We start from the raw sequence: 21,925 nt of genomic DNA on the forward strand, positions 1-21,925 counted from the left end.
GTGCTACGGTTCAGTAAGCACTAATTGGTCAGCGAGTCCGATGTTGACGCTATAAAAAGGCGACAGTTCGACACACCGGATATACGTCACTCTCGTCTAAGTTCGACTTGGGAATTTTTTTGTTCAATAATAAATGTGAATTCTTCTTCCTGGAAAAAATAAGACATTCCCTGAAAATAAGACCTAGCGCATTTTTCAGAGCAAAAATTAATATAAGACACTGTCTTATTTTCGGGGAAACACGGTAGTAAAATAATTTTAATATTAATAATAATAATTTAGTAACAAATTTATTCATAGTAAAATGTACTCGCGGGCCGCCAGTTGGACAGCGCTGGTTTAGAATAAAAATGGTGGGAAAAATATGACTAATTCGTAAGTGGTAAAAAAACGAAATTACTTTCCGAACAACCCAATATTAGTTATAAATATTAAATTTAATAACTAATTTCGAAGGTTCTGGAAGAAAGTTGCAGGTTTGAGTCATACTTCGAATCAATTCTTTTCTTCCAGAATCTTCTAAATTAATTAATAAATATTAATTTAATTTTAATTATTAAATTTAATAAATGATGGTGCCTAACACCTACCTCTAGTCCAAATTACTTAGCATTTAATTATTAATAGTAACAGTAATATAGCCTGATCTAATCCTGCAATAATTTTGGCTTTAATGTAAAACAATTAAAATATAACAAAATAAATCATATGTGCATTAAAAATTTTGGATCTTACAAACTATAGGCCTGAAAAGAAATGGCCCTTTTAATTTTTTTGAGCTTTGGTATCACAAGGAGCAGGCTCATATAGAAATAAAAAAAAAGCAGTTGAAGATCTAATCAACTACTGTAACTCTGGTTTGAGATGAAAATTTCCTTGGATGACATAAGTGCAAAAATAGTTAGCCATAGTGGCAAATACTTGTGGAAAGACTATTTTCAAAGGTGGATATGTCTTAAAGGCAAAAATAGACTATTGGAAAAACAGTTTGAAAGCTGGTTTTTTTAGTGGTGATGCTGAGAACTGGTCTTAATTTTACTACAGTTTGTTGTATTGTCAGTTTGTAATTTATAAATTATTATTCAGGATTTATTAACCATTCTGCAATGATTGACGGATATACCTGTCAAGGGCAATCACGTGGCACTGGAGAACGATGTCGATATCCGCAAAAAATTACCATGAAAAAAATTCACATAAAAAGGAATTATGTGACGACAGAGTTTTTTTTTCTTTACTAGATGTAACTGTTTAAAATTTTTTTCCTGAAACGGAAACGAGAAAAATGTGTGGGAAAATTCTTAAAAAATTTCCCACATTTTATTCTCCACTACATCATGATAGTGCCATATCTGACTAACCCTCTCTACAAAGGTTAAATTCATTTTTATTTGATTTCTAGTTTTCTTTGTGAAAAATCTAAACAATCAATTCTATCCTTTTCACCGTGGTATCAATTCTTTTATAGAATTCCTAAGCAAGTCATTCTAAAGTAAAAATTGAAAGGAGGAAAGTTCTCAAAATCAACTCTAAATTAGATAATGTTGTTTTTATTTTGGAACACTAAATAAGCAAGATTTATACTTAAATTTAAAATTTAATTTGTAGGCGTTGAAAACAATGAATGTGATCCTAGTAACTATGCAATGATATAAAAGAATCAATTAAGTGAATATAAGCATAAATTATTGGAAAGTGGACTTGAACTGCAACAGAAGAAATTATAGACAAGTTTGAAATAAAACAAAGAAGTGTAAGCACCCAAAATCCCAGATTAAGTCTATGACAGAATTTTCCTGTGATATTCCTCAAGGACACGATCTGGTCAGGATTCCAAATAGTTTGACATTCACTGACCTGGAGTTGATGTCCATACCAAATTTGAGGTTCATATTAAAAGTGGTTTTAGAGGAATTTATTTAAATCCAATGACATTTGAGTTTAAAGTAAATGAGCTTCACTTGTTTCATTCACTCAACTAAGCTGAGTGAATTTCATAAACCAGTTATTTTTAGCAGACAAGTATTGATATACTAATATCCTGCTGAGTAACTCTGATGATCTATCACATTTCAACATTATAATGTTGTAAGTGATGTCATCATCAGCAGATTTCATTTTATGAGGTGATTAAGAGTAAATATAACAAACCAATTTTCTATCTCTCAATGATTTACACCTATGTTTCTAAGTTTGAACATCAGTTTATTTCAGATTTTGTTATAAAAAAATAAAGTTTGTCCACATATATTGTTTTGTAATTATTTGATTAGTTGTATATAGGGTTTCTCAAATGGGATCCCAGCTGTTTTTTTAACCCGGGAAATTTTTCTTATCCTGAGAAATACCACAAATTTCTTAAAAATTCACTTTTTTTCTTATTTTGTGTTAAGGTTGAGGAATTTTGCAAATAGAAAGCATAATTAACTCATTCACTGTCAGAATACATTTGTAGTTATTAATTTTAAACCTACCTATTAGTTTTTTTTTTAAATTTTTGCTCGTTATGGCATGTCACAAATGGTCAATAATCAATATGTAGCCTATTTGTGACAGGACTCTGAAAATTCTTTACGTGTCAGAACCCGTAATATATGGAATAATTGTGCTTATGCTGTCTTAATTTTTAACCATGCCCAGTAGCTTCAATAAATGTGTAACGCCAGATTGTGCAAATTGGGCAAGGATACAAATGAGTATGAAGTTTTTCTTCATAAACCTGATTATTAAAGCCAAATGAATTGCCGAATTATCGAGCTATAAGCTTGATGCCGCTATTAAAGCAGCTGAGGTAGACAAATCAAGAATACTAGAGAGCAAAAGAAGTACAGTGGTACCTTGATATATGTCTGCTTTAGAATACATCCAATTTGGAATACGTCCTGTTTGGACGAGACAAATTTTGCTCGGTACACTACTTAATTCAACTATACACGCCATCTATGAACAAGTAGCACTATCAGTGTATTAGACCAGACTAGACGTTGGCAGTGCCATGGTTTATAACTTTGTTAAATTTCTTCTGATTTTAAATTTTAAGTAAAATTTTATTATTTTTATTAATCATGAATTGCAAAAAGGCAAATGAAAAGCAACAGAAAACTAAAAAAATGACAAGAATTACAATGGAACTGAAAAAAAGAGATGGTTGAGAAATATGAAGGTGGCATGCGTGTTTGAGATTTAACTGTTGCATACCATATTCTGAGAATGACGATATCGACAATCATAAAAAATAAGACATTATTAAATCTGCTAACGTTGTGAAAGGGGTTAACTAATAAACCATTTTCGAAAACTGGTGCAACTGCAATCTTGACTAGAAACAAAAAATTTGTTCTATTCGCACTGATTGCAAGTGTGCATCCAATCAGCAAATGCCTTTGTGCCACATCATACAGTAGCAACATTGAAAATAGTTCATTATCATGGCAGAAAGTAAGAGGATTGGTACTTTTATAGAATCAAGATTGATTGAGCTTATTCAGGCTCATGAATATCTGTGGGATTTTAATTCTTTGCTTTATCGAAGATTTTCTCTTTGTATATTCTTGCCAGCTCTAACAAAATTATCGCCTTTTTCTTTTATTCATTGCAGAAAAGCAACTGCTTGTCATTTTAATAAGAAAAGTGGCTAAAATTCCATAAATTCTCTGAAGTAGAACATAAACTGTTGGTAAACTTACGAAAGTAGTCAAAAGCTACTGTAATTTTACCTGTTCATTATAAGGTCACATGTTTTCAAGTTGCAATGCCAATGAACATTGTGACCATGACAAGAGGCGTGCAACTTGTGCTTGTTGCGGTCCTCTGCACTGTTGGAAATTTATAGGTGTGACCACTGCTTTGGTTATATTAAAGAAGTATTTGACAGTTTTGATAGTATATACATTTTATAATGTATTAATACATTGGAAAAGTAGAGCAATCTTTCCATTGTTTTAAAAACCTGTTTCATAACATTAATTGTAGTTTTTTCAGTAGATTTAAAATATTTTGAAAAGAAAATTATTATATTAATCTTATAAATATTACAATGTACAGTCGACCCCCCTATAACGCGGTAGATATGTTCCACTTTATCAGAATTTCATGTTGTAGTAATCCTTAAATACATGAGCCAATCACAGCCCGGCACGTGTGCAGTTTACAGACTACGGCTGTTTGAAAGGTTTTCTTCCATAAAATTAATCGATTCTAGAGTAATTTGACTCAACGTTTCCAAAACATGTATAATTTTTTGGAAATAATCTGTATAAACCTAGCTATAAACAAAAAATTGTAGGATTACCTACCGAGTGTGCACAATTCAATGACGCCATTGCTTAAGCTTGTTTTAGTCGCAGAGCAGTGCACCAAACGGCAGGTGCGATTTCTGATAAGTTATTTTTCTGCGAAAAATTCGTTGAACTTTGGAGACATCATTAATAGAAATAATTTTTATGGCCGTTGACTAAGAAATGTATAAAATTATAGTACTGTATTAGACTTACAGTACCTAATTTATATACTGTACAGATGATAGTAAACTGAACTTACCTGCCTAAACTCTCTGTAGTGTGTAAATAGTTTGGCTGCTCGTCCACTATTGGTCCAGATTCGACCAATCCTGTCGCAACAGGAGTCTGCGATGACGTTTTACCGCATTTTATGAGTCTCTTTTAGTGTCTTTATACGAATATGGTCGCAACTTTTTTGCTCATCCTCATTATATGAACCTGCGTTATATGGGGGTCGACTGTATATTAAAATTACTATAATTTTAAAAGGTTTATTAAATAATTTAATGACAAATGGGGAAATTGCTTTGTATTTCATTTTTTCATATAATTTTTCAATGAAACTTTTCAATTGTTTAGAACTTTTTTATGTAGGAATAGTTAAATGATGAAAATTTGTGTGATTAATTTGGTTTAATTTCAACAATTGTAATATAAAAAATAAATGCTTCCAAGTTTTGTAACTGATTAAGTAGCATATATTGTATTCTTGCATGATTTTAAAAAGAACTAAAGTACAGTATAATTTCTATAAATACTTTAGTGTGTTGTACTTGTACTTCATAAAACAAAAATATATGCACAATGTAGTACTACACAGTACATCTGTTAACTGGTTGGTTGTTTTCATAGCTTTTTTTTTGTAACTATTGTTACAAATGAAGCAACATCTGCATTTTTGAAGGCTTATATAAATACTGCTTACAAAGGGTTAAATATAGATAAATTACTATTTATATATGTTTTTAATTCATTTGTTTTTTTAGTCTTACTTGAGCAAAAAATTTAAGAGAAAAAAATCACTCCTAACAATAAAATCCTTGCTTTTGTATTCTCACTTGTCATCTATCAGGATACACAAAAATGTGTTTTAATTGTAGTGAATATAATGNTGACAAAGTCATCTCTGAAGTAAACGAGTATTTTGCACACCTTGACAAATCGACCTATTGTAATGGCATAAAAAAGCTAGAACATCGCTGGAATAAGTGCATTGCTAACAAAGGAGACTACATTGAAAAATAAAAAAAGTTTTAACATTATTTTGTTTGTTGTTCTATTTGAGGCCGCAAACTTTCTGAACAGCCCTCGTATGTGCAAGTAACGTACAAAAATGATACTAGACTTCTACCCATGACTGTATAAGATTATTCTTAAGTACTTTAATTCATTTGTCTGTCTTATACCTTATAAATACTGCTAAAGTGCACTAGATATAAGATATGAACAAAATTACCATGCATGTTATGTCATTTTTCAGTTTTTTTAATTCAACTACAGTTAGTTTTTTCAGTAGCATAGAGTTTCCCAAAAGTTTATAAACACCATAAATGTACTGTTATAAAGAACATAAAAGGAAAACTGCCTTAGATTCAAAAAGTTTATTAAAGAACATTGAGTAGCATGTGGCAAAGAAATATACTGATAAAAGACAAATTCAATGTGCACTAGAGTTATATGAAAAAAGTAAAGGAAGGAATGCCCTAAAAATATGTAGAGCTAGAATGCACAAATTTCAAATGAACCCGGTGTACTCAGTACCCCGTTTTTCGCATTTCTCAAGGCTTTTGACACTCCAGGAGCCCAAAATGTAAAAAAAAGAAACTCTCACAATACAGTTATTCTGTTCGGAATATCAGCGTCTATTTTACATTATATCTCATGGCTAGATTAACCCAAAATTTTGAAATTTGGCAGGATTATTTTTAAGTACGAAGCATCAATGTTAAATTTTGTTAGTTAAAGATCAAAGGGGTGCGGGGAGATATAAGGGTCATGTATTATATCTGGAGTGTGGTCAGACTTGACAATGAAAGTTTCACTCGTTATTAGCATTTACAATTTCTTTTAATTTAATTAAAAATTCACTCCTACCTCAAAATAAGCCTTTTGCCTTTTTATAGCAAAAACAATTATTTTTAAATAACTCATAACAGATGGCGCTACATGTAACTTTAAGTTAGGAGTCGAAAAATTGCAAGTGCGCCAGTTCTTGCCGTTTTTCGTTGTTTAACTTATGGTATAATAAAATATTCCTTGATTAGGAAACATGTAGACATTTTAATCAAAAAAATAAATTTTTTAGATTATTATATAATTAATCTAATAATAAACATGTTGAATTACAGTTTTGAATAAAATGTTTGTTAATTCATTATTATTATTTTAAATGTGTTTGGCTGCGAAGTTTTTATGGCTTCTGATTGGTTTTTGTTGAGAGAATTTTTCTATAAAAGCGTTGATGACTTAGCGGTTCTGTCTTTTATTCATTTATGTATATAATAAAAAATATTTGCGTTTTAACGTTTCTTTGGAAATTAATTCGTTAATAAAATATTTTTTATCGGATATTTTCTTAGTTCTGATATTTAATTAGACGTAATTGCAGTAATTTTCTTATTTGATAAAACGGAATAGATGAAGTAGTTAAATACTGTTTTTTTTAATTGTTATTAAATTACGATGATTCAAACAACAATTTCAATTTCTCCTAAAATATTGACTTTTTTTTGAACAAATGAATTAAACTCTTATTTACGATTAATGTTAAAAAAATAAGTAATTGTTTGCAAAGTATTTTTGTTCGTTCTGAAAATTAATATTCTTTCATTCATATCAAATTCCAATAATCTGACGAAATTGTATTGTTGAAGTTATTTTTTTTTATTTAAGTAATAAAAAAAAGTAAACATTCTGTCATTGTCTACTTGCAATTAAAAGTTTCATTATTAATTATTTCATTGGTTAACATATTGAACAGATAACTATTAAAATAATTTATTAATATTAATTTAAAGAAGTTTTTTTGTTTTGTTATTGTATCTGCTTCAAAATTATAAGTAGCGAATAAAACAAATCCCTGGTATAAACAGTCAAAATCCAAAATAGAATTTTCATAATTTAATTTGTGTTAACTACTGTAATAAATATCCAACAAATTTTAAAACTAAAAGTAACTCAAATGTGAATTTTTGTATCTAACGTTAACAGTTTCAGTTTGTCACTTCGAAATGTCAGGTTAATAGATGATATTCGAAAACATGTTTGTCATGCGTATCAAATTAATGATTATTGGCTTCTAATTAAAAATCGATTACCTAGACAATTTATTAATTTATCGTTTCGATCTGAAGGCCGAAACTTTCGATAGACATTAAGAATTATTGTTAGCGTCCACAGTAATAAAGTTCTTGCATTCAAATACTGAATTTTTATTGATGGAAGTTGAGTCGAATATTAAGGAGTACACTTATAAACATTCGTTTTTAAAACACATTTCATTTATTAGTAGTTGTTAATTATTATTATAGCATGAATTTATCAGATTTGAAATTGAGAAAATATTTAAACTGCTAATTTTTTATGAACTTAAGTTATTATTTTTAATGAACTGATAGAAGGAAAATTTTTAAAGAATATTTTTATTTCGTTTTGAATCGGTTGTTCGAATGTTAGAAACAGCTGAGAAACTATTCTGGATTTTTGGAAAAATCTTGCTATTTAAAACTGTGGAATATATCATTAAAATATTATATAATCTTGTTAATTTTAAAAGAAATATTTAAAAAAAAGAATTATGAGAGGCGAGTAGGTACGCCAGAAATCCTACGAAATATTTAGCAGTACTGTACTATCTCGGGAACGATCAACGAACATACGCTGATTATGCGAAATGAAGTTCTAAATAACATGTTAGACTTAATGCTTCCAAGAATATACATTTCGTAGAAACGTTATAGCATATAAGTATTATAGTTTAGGCGTTTATATGTTTAATAATAATTTTAATGTGAAAATTCTGAATTCTTTAAATACAGTATATTTCTTTTCGAATTCTGCTGCCATCTGGTGAAATTAATGTGAAACATGTTATATAAAATTTATTTTTAAACCTATAGAATTTTTTTAAAAGTAATGTTTTCATTGAACACTACTGAAGTATGTTAATAAATGAATGAATTTTTTTTTGCATAATGGGGATTTAATATTTACGACCTTGAAAAAGAGTATTGCCCTTTAGAGATCTTGGAACAGGCAGTTTTATTTGGCTCATCTCCGGTTTTCTTATTTGCTCCGACTTTGTTTCTTGTCTAATTGTGTATGAAAAACAGTGATCTCGGTGTTAACATTCGATTCGCGTAGTTGAACATGTGTTATCATCAGCTCATGTTCCCTGTTAGCTGGTTAGAAAAGGAAATTTATACAAAGTAATTACGAATACAGTAATACCTCGACTTACGCTACTCCGACTTACGCGATTTTCAAATTTCGTCGATTCGTCTTTTGTTTGAGCTCCACGCAACTCTTGATTACTCACTCCCCCCACACTATTGTTCAGCTTACATGTTCGGATGTGTCGCGCAGAATCGACATATAGCTACTATTTATTTTGTGTTATTTATTTCTGTGTTTGTTATATCTACGCATTGAGAGAGACTATGTGGTGATTTCTTGTAACCGTGAACGAATCAAAAGACGATATAAGATTAATTAACGAGAACATTTATTAGCTTACATACATCCGACTTGGATTTTACACAAATTGCGAAATTATACCCCGACTTACGCGGTTATCGCTCGCTCCCACCTATCGCGTAAGTTCGGGGTATTACTGTACGTCACGTTTGGAACGTTCGTTATTTATTCGAACTATTTTTCTACGAAATCCAAGAAATTGTACTTTATATAAATTACATAGTAGCTAAAAGCAAAATCACACAGCTAAAACAATTATACCTCCATTTGAATTGATAAAGTGAAAAAATATATATATAAAAGGAATGCAAGAGTAAGAGATATGGGTGATGTATAACATAATTACATAATATTTTAATCTATTTTTAAATATTTAAATAGAAGACCAATCAGGAATGTAATTTTTATATAAAAATAAATGCATTTTAAAAATATAAACCAGTTTTTACTTAGATGCTGATTCTGAACTCGAAATAATGATGGAATGTAGTAGAATAGAGTTAACTGTATAGTTAAATGTGCAATGATTCTGCATTATTGTACTTCATTTATACATTTATATATATAATTTGATGATGGTTCGTTAGACCAGTATTTGTCCCAATTAACTGAAATTTCATAATTCTTAATATTGTATCGATTAAACAAGGATAGTTTAATTTAGTGTTGCGTAAAAGTATAGTTATAAAAAAAAATAAATGCTGAAACAAAGTTCCGTTTGATCTGTTAATAAAAAAACCTTTAATCGTTTAAAATATTTTCGGCTATAATGTTACACAAGGAAGTCATTATTTGTATCATTGCTACGTAAATATTTCTTCATTTGGAAGTTTTATATTATTAAATATATACTTTGATAGTCGTTTTAACTTTAGCTGTTATATGTATATCATTTGATCCTGTTTTATTGCGAAAAAACAATTTTAGTGTTAACACAGTATAATATATAACTATTTTTTTTTAATACAGACATTTTCAAGATGGATTTAAATGCAATTCAGAGGTAGTTTCATACTTAATTAAAGCATAACATTATGAACAGGAAATAATATTTTCAGAAATTATTATAGATATACTTTATTAGTAGTTTAAATACTTTTTTTATTTTCATTCGAAAGTAAATTTCCATATATATTTTTCTGCACTATTAGAACTTAAGTAAAACTGATTTGATTTGATTATTAGAGATTTACCTAATGTAACCAGTTTTTTAAAATTATACTACGCTTTCATTTCGAAAATAGTACAAGAAAAACTCAAACAACTTGTATGCATAAATTTACTGTTTCAATCGTGACAGCCTAGTAGATAGAATGTAAAATGTTACTTTATAAGTGTTCTTTTGGTATGATAGTTTCAGTTGTTAAACTTAAATTTTCTAGCTATTCAAAAGATAAGGTAATACGTTAAAATTGCAAAATACTAAAATATATGTGTTCGTTTCGACAATGTTTTAAAATGGATTCGTTTTAAATAATTGGTCTGAACATAAAATCTGTTAGTAGAGATACTGTTTCCGAGAAAGATACTATCTCAGTGTGCAAGATTTAAGTTTTTAAATATATTTGCAAGTATAGTTTTTTTTAACAGAAGATTTAAAATAGTTGATTACTCTTATTAAAAAAAATAGTCCATATAAAACATTTCAAACGAAAAGTTACTATATAAGTATTTAAAATTGAGTTGTCAAAAATGGCATTGTAAACGCACTTCACGTGTTTTATCCATGTTTCTTGGCCTCCGACCAATGGGGAAAGTTATGAAAACTCACCTAAGCTAGAGGCTACCGATGTTATTTCATGTATCCTTTCATTTCACTTTCTCTACTGCGGTCTTCCCCCTGTGCTTTTTTCCCTTATTGTTTTTAAACTGAAAATAACTTCCTCCCTATCTTTTTAAAAGTTTTAAGAATTTATTGCATCGTTTATATCGTTGGATTTTAACATATATCAAACATTTTAATATATATCTATATCTAGATATATCGTTTCCATTTGTCTGCGTTAAACAAAGATCTAATATTTAAAAAAAATGGTAAGTTTTTATTTTCCATGTTTTAAGAATTCATCTGCATTTTAAAAATTGCGTATTTTTATAACTTGTTAGATTAGTAAAATAATGTTTTGTCACTTAATGATTGAACTGAACTAGAAGTGCTGAGCTACTTCGACGCAAGAATATAATCAACCTTCCTGTTACACACAGACCAACGGAAGTGAGAGGTGCAGTTTAGGAACATTGGACTTTCAAGCAAATGCTATTTTCGATTTAATTTGTCTGTTATAATTAATAAATTTTATATATTTTTGTCCTACTTAAAATTTTTTAGTGTGCAAGCAAATACTTTTACGGCATTTTTGTTTAAATCATCTCCTTGAGAAATAGTATCGTCTATATGTCTGACCGTCGAAAACCTGTTCTTTTGTTCTACATGTCTGTTTTATCGTCGGGTCCTTGAAAACTATCATTAGAAGGTCACATCTGAATGAATTAGATATTTGAAGTTTCATTTTTAGATGTATGGCCATATTAAAAATAACCTATCAATTGAAATATTTCCATATATAATTCCTGTACTGTTTATTATTTTGTTTAGAATACGTAAAATAGTTTCGCAGCAGTTCAAAATTTTCTACTGTGTATCTAATTTTGTTTTTACAGATGATGATAATTTAATATATCTTAATAATAATGATAAATTAAAAAATTAACGAATAATTGCAATGGTGATAAAAATGTCACCGAAAAAATTCTGTTCACCTAACTTAGTTTATAAATTTTTTTTAAAAAACTTTATTCAAAAATTTAAAATCACTCATTTCTGTTTTTGCATACATAAATAATCCAAATTACTTCTAAATATATGTCAAATACTGACAAATTTATTGGTTTATAATTCTTGGATTATAGCACAATAAATCTGTCAGCATCTGACTAGGTATAACTTTTTTATTCATTCCGTATGTATTAATATTTTCATATGAAATTTCATTCTAGATGTTCTAAATACAAAGCAAATGTGATTCTATAAATTTTATATATTGCATATACAATGTGTTCTTTTGTTGCGCTATTTTATTGCAATAAACTTGTATATGTAACCTTAATTGCAAAATTGAATATATATTGAAATATTTTATAACCAGATATTCTGTTAGCTTAAATTGGTTTAATATCTATTAGCTGGAAATGATGTTAAGCAGGAAATCCAGTTATTCGAATGTTTTTTTCGTCTGTTTATTTTTCTAATCTTTTATATTTTATAACAATAATTGCTAATAAAAGTTTTACTTCAGTTTCATAATGCTCATTTCATTTATTTACTATTAAATGTGGTCAGGTGGAGTAAGTGCCTTACTACATAGTCTGGATAAGTTGTCTTTTTTCTGATTGGATGTAGGTAAACTAACTTTTGTATTTAAAATTCAGTATTTGTTTTTAAGATACAGTATTTACATGAATATTGTAGAAAGATAGATACAGATACTTTTAAAGTTGTGAAGCGTCCACGTACTTTGTCATAACAGGCCAAGTCGCATTTACCCCATGATATGTTGATCTTTAGGATAACTGCATCCATGCCAGTGGGATAAATGGACCCCGTTTGTGCTCTGCATATAGACTCTTCGAGATACATCTCTGTGACACTAGAACACAATAAAGTACAGTATCAGACTAGCAGTTGATTATTCCGTCATTAACTTGATAAACAGAGTAGTTTGTTCCTTGTCAATAAGAAATCTAGGGAGAAACACTTGTGTTTTCTGGTGGCCAGATATGCAGGCATTTCTTTCCAAGTGATTGTGAAGTTTTTCGGCAAAACGTGTCGTGATGGAAGACGTGATTTAATTATTTTTGTTGTAATTTAGGATCTTACTATTACCGGGATAAGATGGTTCAAAAGTAGTGCTAGGCTGTCTTTTCATAAGAAAGTTATTCTCAAGCAATTTCATCTTGTTTCCTAAATAACTATACATGTTTATTGTGACTAGGGATATAAATTAAAATACATAATGCTGATTTAACGATTTTTACTGTTGCGTTTTAGTGTGCATCATTACTTAATTTGTTATGCACGTGTGCAGTGAGTGTACCGAAGTTTGTGTATAAAGGAAAGGTTATTGTTATAACTTTGGCTCACTTGATCTCTTGATCTGCATTTGATTTTATTCGGATTTTCCTAGCTATTACAGTGGTAGATGTACCTATTCCCACTAATAGGGATAAGTGCATTCTACAGCGTTTTTTAAAATATATTCCGACTCAACAAATAACACACTGAGAGACTCTGATATTCACGACCTGATGCTGTAGAACCAGGTAAGTTATTCCAGCAATTGGATTTTGAAACCATGTAATCTTTAATCTCTCTAACTGGCTGAAACTTTCAAATTCTGGAATTGAGAGCGCACTTACCCCATCTTACCTTAGTTGTTTTTTTTTATTTTTTATTAAGAACGAATGAACTTGCAATTCGTGTTTTGTTAGTTATTTTATGGACATTAAAAAGTTACAACGAAACTTTAAAAAATTCAATATAAATACGCAGTTTTAACAATTAGTTCATTCAAGCAAAAGTTTTTGCGTATTTGCAATTGACAAAATCGATTACAAAAAGCAACAATTGCTGAAGCGATCGCGACAACCCATTATTTAGTTTACTGAGATCGCGCTATTATTCAAAGTTACCAATCATAACAGTCAATTACGTCAAAAATGGTCGAACGTTATCTATCGTATTTGAAGTAATCGTAACTGAAGTCTGAAACATTTATGATTCACAAATCAGTTACGATTACTTCAATTACTTCAAATTTTTGAACTAAACTATACTTTTTTTTCTACTTTATTATTGATACTGTAATAAAGTTTAAGCAATTCTGGAAAACAATCGATATTTAAAAATGACAATAATTTACTTTTTTTGGAACGAACTGTTAAAATTGTATTACTTAGCGTCGATATGCGAAACTGTTGCATAGACGTATTTCTTTAAGCGATTAATATAGAATAATCATATCATTAAGTGTCAAATTATGTATAAACTCTTCGAAATTATTCGGACATACTTATCCCAATGACATACTAATAATAATAGTTTCTAAGTATAGAATCGTTTTTAATACGGAATTATTAATCGATGATAATTTATTTCAGTCGCATAAATAAATATTATTCAATAAATTACTTATTTGATTTTTTCATTCGTTAATAATTTAATAATTAATAGTTTCGCGCTGAAACTGAGAAATTGTATGGGAGTTATTGAGAGAGATTTCAGCTGAGTTATGACCTTGAATTTCGAAACGTTTTTGTAAAATGTCTTACGACAATCATGACAATCGTTTTTGTTCTAATGTTTATAGTGCTGAAACATAATTTAATTAATTTTTTTTTTAAGATTTCAGTATAACAGTATAAGAAATAGGATAGCTTCATTTAATTTAAACTGACGACTTTGAAATTTATTTTAAATTCCAATATTTTATTCGTTATAAAAAATTTTGTTTATGTTTAAATATAAATATTATAACCGGTTGTTTGGGGGGATTTACTTTTTCAAAGGACAAAACCTACATACATTTTTTGGTATATGTACTTAATCCTTTATATATATATATACAGAAATCATAGCATTAATATATATATATATACTACTATATAACAAAAACTTTCATATTAATTAATGCTATGATTTCTGTAAGTACTGTTCATATTAAAATCTGTAGTCTTAATTATTTCAAAAATTAATAATTTATTGGAATTTGAGGCACAGATATTTTACACAATATTGTTATTGTTATAATGTGATGAGACTTTTCTAATTTTATATAAAATTTTCATGTGTATTATACAGTATGTATAATATGTGAAAAATATTTTAGTTACATTAATGGAGATTAGAGCATAGAAAATTGAAAAAGTGAAACTATTTGTTATAAGATTGCAATTACAATTAGTTGTGACAATTTTAAAATAAAAAATCATTAAGAAAATTATTCGTTAAAAATTTATGAATGTTAAAAGTGAATTTAAATTGAAGTATTTTGGAATATTTTAAAATAACAATGAAGAATATTGAGTTTAAATTTTTCTGATGATATTTCAAATAATCATATTATCCAATTAACTGTTAATTACACTATATATAATTTTAACAACATGATGCCATTCACATATTATTATGGCCATAAAATGGAGAATTTTGATAATTGTATTATAATCATTATGTAGTAAATAGGCAGTTTATTAATAAGTAATGGAAACTTTCCTTTTAAACTGGGAAGTAAAATAAGACTAAAATTAGTGGAAATTTTGGATTTATTGACTGAATTAAGAGGACATATTAAAGTAATTACAAAATGTATAAATTTAAGTTCATTATGCTCTTTAGTTATTATCTTTACTTTGCAGCCAAAAAGGACATAAGTTTTTATTGAATTTATATAAACAAGTAAAATAGTTTGTTTACAATTTAATCACAGTATTGACATGAAACATTTTTAGACTTCAGTTATAGCAATAATTTTTTTAAGTTTAAATTTTTTGTTGCTGGTTTTGTTGTGGATTTTTAAGAATTAAAAGCTATTGACTTTTTTCTCAGTAACACATCACACAAGGAGCATTTGTTGATATGGGTTTTATTGGAGGAAATGCATTTCGGGTCTTAATGACCTCTCTTCTGGTCAGTAAGACCCAAAATGCATTTCCTCCAATAAAACCTATATCAACAGATGCTCCTTGTGTGATGTGTTACTGAGAAAAAAGTCAATAGCTTTTAATTCTTAAAAAAATTGTTTTTTCTTGCAGAGAAGCTGGGGATCTAAACACACTTATTTTCTTTTTTTCTGAGACATTAAACTAACTGTCTGAAGAAACGAGAAACGCCTGAATGATAATTTTCTCGTTTCTTGCTTATCTATTGATTGGTGTGAGGTCCAATATCTTTCACTTTTAACTGTCTCATCTTTAAGACTAATTTGTGACTATATAAGTCACCATATTCCTAACTTTAGATCAAAATTTTTTCCCTTCTACTTTTAAGTTTATGGCTGCTTCAAACTTTTGTTGACTGACTTTCTCAGGGTGAAATTGTTTCATCATTCTATGTCGACTACAAACTGTTGAGGATTGTCTGACTGTACAATTAAGTTTAAAATGTGTACAAATAACAAATTTTGTTATTGCTCTCCTAAGCTTAGAGTTATCATTATTGTCCATTGAACTCTCTTGAGATGTCATAAAATTTTTAGAATTTTTTATTGCTTCTTCCATGATTTTTATCCAAAATGTACTGCCTTTTACAAATTAAAATCATTTACTTATGCAGATAATTACAGCAGAATTCTAATGTTTGAAAATTTATTAATTATAATTATTATAAATATCAATTATTTATCTAGCATATACAGGTATACCTCAACTTACGTTGTTTCGAGTTACGTCGTTCCCGATTATACGTCGTTTGTCAAAAAAGTATACGGAAAAATAAAAATCAAGTTTAAGTCATTTTATTCGACTTTACGTCCGTTCGCCACAAATATTGAAGTCGTAATATCACTAGAAAAATGTTTAAAGCACATAAAATCATATTAAAATATATACATTTACAAGTATGTACTGTATTTACAATACAGTACAGTACATGCATTCGTAAATTTAGATTACTTTTTTCTGTACTCTACTAAAAACTAAAATTTATTTGTTTGTAAGCTTAAAATAGATTCTTATTAACCATATATTATTAAAAATGCAGTAATAAATAAAATACAGAACTGGGAATAATAATTTATGGTTTTTCCTAGTGACAAGTAGATTCAGAGACAAGTAAATTCGACTTATGTCGTTTTTTGACTTAAGTCGTTTTCCTGGAACCAATTACCGACGTAAGGCGAGGTATACCTGTAATTGAAATAAGAAATACCAGTAATTTAAACTATTGTATGTGAGCAAATAACAATTAAAACACTAAGTATTGATGATGATAATTGCTTGTTGTCAGCCAAATATTGTGCTAATAATACAAAAAGATAGCCTAAACATGCCTAATTATCTGAATATAGTAACTATAACAAACTCTGATAACAAGAAGCAAAGTTTTGTAACTATGTTTTAACTTAGGTTTTGGGACAACACATGCTAATTTAACTAACATTTAAGTTTCTGATGATGATATCCACAATTATAATAAATGGATTCTACTATAATATTTTACCATCATCAAGGAATCTAATATGTGAAGGGGGAAAACATTTTCCACACCATTACACTTAATTGGAACAGTCTAAATGTATACAATTTACTAGTAAACAATTCAATGTTAACATAGTATTAATATTTGTGATTGTGATTTGCAATTGTATATTTAAATCATTTCAACTTTAATGTGTTATGAAAATGGAGTTGGAAGCATTCTAGAAACTTAAAGAAGAGCTTAAAAATGATTTTTATTAAAGATTTTAAATTATCATCTGCAATTCCTATTCTACTAATATTTTTACTTATGCAAGTTTTATGTTATATAAATGTATTTTGTTTTATTACATATTTTTAAAGATATTTCAAATAATCATATTATCCAATTAACTGTTAATTACACTATATATAATTTTAACAACATGATGCCATTCACATACTATTATGGCCATAAAATGNGATATTTCAAATAATCATATTATCCAATTAACTGTTAATTACACTATATATAATTTTAACAACATGATGCCATTCACATACTATTATGGCCATAAAATGGAGAATTTTGATAATTGTATTATAATCATTATGTAGTAAATAGGCAGTTTATTAATAAGTAATGGAAACTTTCCTTTTAAACTGGGAAGTAAAATAAGACTAAAATTAGTGGAAATTTTGGATTTATTGACTGAATTAAGAGGACATATTAAAGTAATTACAAAATGTATAAATTTAAGTTCATTATGCTCTTTAGTTATTATCTTTACTTTGCAGCCAAAAAGGACATAAGTTTTTATTGAATTTATATAAACAAGTAAAATAGTTTGTTTACAATTTAATCACAGTATTGACATGAAACATTTTTAGACTTCAGTTATAGCAATAATTTTTTTAAGTTTAAATTTTTTGTTGCTGGTTTTGTTGTGGATTTTTAAGAATTAAAAGCTATTGACTTTTTTCTCAGTAACACATCACACAAGGAGCATTTGTTGATATGGGTTTTATTGGAGGAAATGCATTTCGGGTCTTAATGACCTCTCTTCTGGTCAGTAAGACCCAAAATGCATTTCCTCCAATAAAACCTATATCAACAGATGCTCCTTGTGTGATGTGTTACTGAGAAAAAAGTCAATAGCTTTTAATTCTTAAAAAAATTGTTTTTTCTTGCAGAGAAGCTGGGGATCTAAACACACTTATTTTCTTTTTTTCTGAGACATTAAACTAACTGTCTGAAGAAACGAGAAACGCCTGAATGATAATTTTCTCGTTTCTTGCTTATCTATTGATTGGTGTGAGGTCCAATATCTTTCACTTTTAACTGTCTCATCTTTAAGACTAATTTGTGACTATATAAGTCACCATATTCCTAACTTTAGATCAAAATTTTTTCCCTTCTACTTTTAAGTTTATGGCTGCTTCAAACTTTTGTTGACTGACTTTCTCAGGGTGAAATTGTTTCATCATTCTATGTCGACTACAAACTGTTGAGGATTGTCTGACTGTACAATTAAGTTTAAAATGTGTACAAATAACAAATTTTGTTATTGCTCTCCTAAGCTTAGAGTTATCATTATTGTCCATTGAACTCTCTTGAGATGTCATAAAATTTTTAGAATTTTTTATTGCTTCTTCCATGATTTTTATCCAAAATGTACTGCCTTTTACAAATTAAAATCATTTACTTATGCAGATAATTACAGCAGAATTCTAATGTTTGAAAATTTATTAATTATAATTATTATAAATATCAATTATTTATCTAGCATATACAGGTATACCTCAACTTACGTTGTTTCGAGTTACGTCGTTCCCGATTATACGTCGTTTGTCAAAAAAGTATACGGAAAAATAAAAATCAAGTTTAAGTCATTTTATTCGACTTTACGTCCGTTCGCCACAAATATTGAAGTCGTAATATCACTAGAAAAATGTTTAAAGCACATAAAATCATATTAAAATATATACATTTACAAGTATGTACTGTATTTACAGTACAGTACATGCATTCGTAAATTTAGATTACTTTTTTCTGTACTCTATTAAAAACTAAAATTTATTTGTTTGTAAGCTTAAAATAGATTCTTATTAACCATATATTATTAAAAATGCAGTAATAAATAAAATACAGAACTGGGAATAATAATTTATGGTTTTTCCTAGTGACAAGTAGATTCAGAGACAAGTAAATTCGACTTATGTCGTTTTTTGACTTAAGTCGTTTTCCTGGAACCAATTACCGACGTAAGGCGAGGTATACCTGTAATTGAAATAAGAAATACCAGTAATTTAAACTATTGTATGTGAGCAAATAACAATTAAAACACTAAGTATTGATGATGATAATTGCTTGTTGTCAGCCAAATATTGTGCTAATAATACAAAAAGATAGCCTAAACATGCCTAATTATCTGAATATAGTAACTATAACAAACTCTGATAACAAGAAGCAAAGTTTTGTAACTATGTTTTAACTTAGGTTTTGGGACAACACATGCTAATTTAACTAACATTTAAGTTTCTGATGATGATATCCACAATTATAATAAATGGATTCTACTATAATATTTTACCATCATCAAGGAATCTAATATGTGAAGGGGGAAAACATTTTCCACACCATTACACTTAATTGGAACAGTCTAAATGTATACAATTTACTAGTAAACAATTCAATGTTAACATAGTATTAATATTTGTGATTGTGATTTGCAATTGTATATTTAAATCATTTCAACTTTAATGTGTTATGAAAATGGAGTTGGAAGCATTCTAGAAACTTAAAGAAGAGCTTAAAAATGATTTTTATTAAAGATTTTAAATTATCATCTGCAATTCCTATTCTACTAATATTTTTACTTATGCAAGTTTTATGTTATATAAATGTATTTTGTTTTATTACATATTTTTAAAGTATTTATTAGTTATATATTAAACATAATAATTTTAAAATTTAATTTCTTTTAATAGCGTGGAGCTGATGAATTATTATCACCTTCTGGAAATGTTAGTAATGGATCTGTTATGAGCCCTCATCAGAATCATGCAGAAAATAACAATGATGCAAAAAAAGTAATGTGTTATTAATGTTTGTAAATTTTATAGCAATAATTTTTTTGTTAATTGTTTTTCATTATTATATTTAAATTTAAGAGAGTGAATTTACTATTATTGTTGTAAGTATAGAATTACTGATATACCATACAGTAGTTGAATCATAGGAAAAAAAAAACCCCAAAATCCGGGATTGTCTTATATCACAGATATATGCTAAAACTATAAAACTCTGACAAAAATTTATACCTCCTCTTATCTGAAGGTTGTCTTATCTGCCGAGATATACGATAATTAAATTTAATATAACATTTGCTTTTTTCCAATCTAAAATAATTAAACTTAAAATTTTAAAAAATGTTTTATGAACTTACCAATTGTAAAACACTGATCATAGTTTAACTTAGAGAATTGCTGTAGTTATTTGGAGCATCCCTAGTAATAAGTGAATTGTTTTAAAAATAAAATATTTTACATATATGATCAGTAAGCATAGTAGATAATGTTAGAGAACATGAATAGTTCTGAAAATATTGTGTTATTATTTATAGATAATATAAATTTTAAAAATATTATATATTATTATATTATGATTATTACATATGGTCAATTTTTAATCTTTTGTTAAAATTATTTGGCCCTTGATATGACTGTTGATCACTGCTAATTAAGATAACTAAATCTGTGCTATATAGTAATGAGAAACATGTATCAAAGTTTAATTTTCTGAATAGTTCCATGGTTTGTGTGCATTATATGAGCTATTGATTTTGAAAGTGGGACAAGTTCATTTTATGTTATTGCTTGATATTTAATGGTTTGCATTTGAATGGATTTAAAAATATTTAAGCAGTAATAGACTTATTTAATATTTTTTGTGGTCTTATTTCATGTAAATTTAATATGCAATAATGGTTATCTGTGTTAGGTGTAAAAAAATCATGATTTTGGTATATGCAATGGACTTGCCTCACTTTCAAAATCAACTCACAATAAATATTGTTGATGATATAAATTACTAGTAACAAATTTATACTGATATTAAAAGATATTTATAATGAATTGATTAAAAACATAAAATTTGTTAATTTGTAATAACAATCAGCTTTATTTTTTTTTTCACGAAATGGACTTGCCCCACTTTCAAAATCAATGCTCATATGCAGCCTTACATTATCATGTGAAAATATCTCAAGTCAGCAGTCCAGGTTGTTTTATGCAAATTTTATCCTGTCATTTCTGTAGGAAATATAAAGTGCAATAATTACATTTTCTTTCTGGTACTGTCTCAAAAGTAGTAAGCATTAGCTTTTCAGTGGATGGGACAAATTTTGCATATTATTTTTTTGTTAATGAAGATTTCTGCTTTCAGTGCATTGATGTGTGTTTTAATTCATTTGGAAAATAATGCACTCAAAGTTTTATCAAATCCTTTCAAAAAGTCCTTGCCATCAAGTGCATACTAAGTCAGATCTTTGACTACTGTACTATTTGAATCTATTTTTTAAGGTAAGTTTTCTAGGCATCCATCTTATGCCAATATTTCGATAATAGTCAGTTGTATACTATGCTGTTGCTGAAATATTTGTGTATCTAATTTCACTCATTGTTTTATTAATCCTTATTTATTCTGCAAATTATTTCTTGCACTTTCTTCAATCTCATCTTTAGTGTACAAATACCCATGCTGAAATTTTGTCATC

General features: G+C 28.0%; 1 long non-coding RNA gene across 2 annotated transcripts in view; it reads left to right on the plus strand.

Moving 5' to 3' along the window:
* LOC111640287 overlaps nt 1-20,241 on the plus strand; it is an 82,385-nt gene extending 62,144 nt beyond the window's left edge. Inside the window, exons 1-2 of one of the 2 annotated variants that reach the window (XR_002759250.1) lie at nt 10,641-11,009; nt 20,139-20,241. This is a non-coding gene — a long non-coding RNA (uncharacterized LOC111640287). Of the gene's footprint in view, nt 1-10,640; nt 11,010-20,138 lie in introns of those variants that run through there. The other variant, XR_002759249.1, reaches the window with a different exon arrangement.
* The last annotated feature ends 1,684 nt before the right edge of the window (nt 20,242-21,925 follow it).

This window comes from Centruroides sculpturatus, unplaced genomic scaffold (assembly GCF_000671375.1).
Source record: "Centruroides sculpturatus isolate CEXI.00-Female unplaced genomic scaffold, Cexi_2.0 scaffold730, whole genome shotgun sequence".
In the NCBI taxonomy this organism is placed as follows: domain Eukaryota; kingdom Metazoa; phylum Arthropoda; class Arachnida; order Scorpiones; family Buthidae; genus Centruroides; species Centruroides sculpturatus.